Here is a 2,500-nt window from a genome sequence, read left to right on the forward strand (position 1 = left end):
ACTGTGATTGTGAGTGAGTGAGTGACTGTGATTGTGAGTGAGTGAGTGACTGTGATTGTGAGTGAGTGAGTGACTGTGATTGTGAGTGAGTGACTGTGATTGTGAGTGACTGTGATTGTGAGTGACTGTGATTGTGAGGGAGTGACTGTGATTGTGAGTGAGTGACTGTGATTGTGAGTGAGTGACTGTGATTGTGAGTGAGTGACTGTGATTGTGAGTGACTGTGATTGTGAGTGAGTGACTGTGATTGTGAGTGAGTGACTGTGATTGTGAGTGAGTGACTGTGATTGTGAGTGAGTGACTGTGATTGTGAGTGAGTGACTGTGATTGTGACTGTGACTGTGACTGTGATTGTGAGTGTGACTGATTGTGAGTGTGACTGTGATTGTGAGTGAGTGACTGTAATTGTGAGTGAGTGACTGTAATTGTGAGTGAGTGACTGTAATTGTGAGTGAGTGACTGTAATTGTGAGTGAGTGACTGTAATTGTGAGTGAGTGACTGTGATTGTGAGTGAGTGACTGTGATTGTGAGTGAGTGACTGATTGTGAGTGAGTGACTGTGATTGTGAGTGAGTGACTAATTGTGAGTGAGTGACTGTAATTGTGAGTGAGTGCTGTAATTGTGAGTGAGTGACAGTGATTGTGAGTGAGCGATTGTAAGTGTGAGTGATTAGGAGTGAATGAGGGATTGTGAGGGTGAGGGAGTGATTGTAAGTGTAAGTGAGTAATAAGGGAGTGAGGGAGTGATTGTGAGTGTGAGGGTGTAATTGTGAGTATGAGAGCAATTCTGAGTGAGAGCAATTGTGAGTGAGAGGGAGCAATTGTAAGTGAGGAATTGTGTGAGTGAGGGAGGGAGTGTGAGTGAGTGAATGAATGAGTGAGTGAGATTGAGTGAATATAAGTGAAAGTGAGGGAGTATGAGTGAGGGAGTGTGAGTGAGTGAGGGAGTGTGAGTATGAGTGAGTGAGGGAGTGTGAGTGAGTGAGGGAGTGTGAGTGAGTGTGAGTGAGTGAGTGAGTGTGAGCGAGTGAGGGACTGTGAGTGAGTATGAGTGAGTGAGGGAGTGTGAGTGAGTGAGGGAGGGAGTGTGAGTGAGGGAGGGAGTGTGAGTGAGTGAGGGAGTGAGTGAATGAGGGTGCGTGAGTGAGAGCGTGCATGAATGAGTGAGGGTGCGTGAGTGAGGGAGGGTGTGAGTAAGAAAGAGAGAGAAAGAACTTATAGGACCTGACTATATCTTGCATGAGAGTACATTAAGAATACCAAATGATGAATGTATTCATGTCAAAAACAAAAAATAAAAACAGAAGACGATGAAACAGTATGAAAGGGCGAATTAGTCAAATTTTATTTACCTTTATGATCTTATTTAATGACAGTAGACTCCGAGAAAACACTCTGAATAGGCGGAGCTTAATGAATTTGAGGAAGACTGGCGATTGGTTGAGGTCACTGAGAAGGTGTGGTCTTCGGGTTACCTGTCTCCTCCCTTCACGGCATTCAATAATGTGTTTATTAAATTGCAGTTGTAATACAGTTCGTTTTTTAATCGAGAATATATAATGTCTTACATAATTTTACAAAGGTGGAAATGATTGATATAGAGTTAGAGGTGTCTAAATAGAATAAAGGACTATTTCGCAATTGAACTGGGAGATAGGATGTTGAATAAAAGGAATGTCTGACGCTTATTTGCAAGCTCTCCAAGACGTCTAGACTTCAGTAAAAAAAGGATCTTGCCTTATGTATATATCATAATGTATATGAAATGAAGAGACTCGCGATTGAAACGAAGTAAAACGTGAGGTTTCGAACTCGTCAGAATCGTAGTCTTCGCATTGGTAAAATCATTGGTTCTGCCGCGTCTGACGATGAACTCTCGGCGAGTTCGATGCGCCGCGCTTTCCTTGGCTTCTCTTGTGGCCGGGTTTTCGTCTTAACTCTGCGTAGACGTTAGTGCTCTTGTGTCTGTGCTCATGGCGATATATATCAACCTGTAATTACTTATTTCGCAAATTTCCTTCACAGTTGTTTTTGAGACGTATATGAGAATTATGCATGGTTATTCTCTACGAATCTTAAGAAAGAGAGAGGTGAGAGCAGAGTCGTTATGATTGCCGATGTGTGAATGTTTTATAACGGTCTCGTTCCCCATTCTGGTGCACTCTCCGTCCGTTGTCTGTCTGGCTAGAATCTAGAGTGAAATGTTCCTCAATAAGCTTCTTGTTTATGGGTTATGTCTGATAAAAATATAAAGTTTCATCAATATAAGGAGCCTTCGTTCATTAGGATCGTTGTAATTATAAATCTATTAGTATGAATATCTTGCTTTTTTGCGGCAAGTGATAATTCCAATAAAGTTTCAACACCTTATGCACAAGGTCAACTGAGATCGACTGTAGCATTTTTACCAGTCAGTTAACACGAATTTGAATGTGTCCTCAATTCACTTCATGTTACCCAACTTTAATCATCATTGTTGTAGCCTAATCCATGACGCAGC

The 2,500-nt window shown here is 41.9% G+C and overlaps 1 protein-coding gene across 1 annotated transcript in view; it reads left to right on the top strand.

Annotated features, from left to right (window-relative positions):
• The window catches only part of LOC113811984 (uncharacterized), a 75,190-nt gene that overhangs the window by 1,316 nt on the left and 71,374 nt on the right, over nucleotides 1–2,500 (top strand). The window lies entirely within an intron of this gene.

Source organism: Penaeus vannamei, chromosome 3, assembly GCF_042767895.1.
Source record: "Penaeus vannamei isolate JL-2024 chromosome 3, ASM4276789v1, whole genome shotgun sequence".
NCBI classification, from domain to species: Eukaryota; Metazoa; Arthropoda; class Malacostraca; order Decapoda; family Penaeidae; genus Penaeus; species Penaeus vannamei.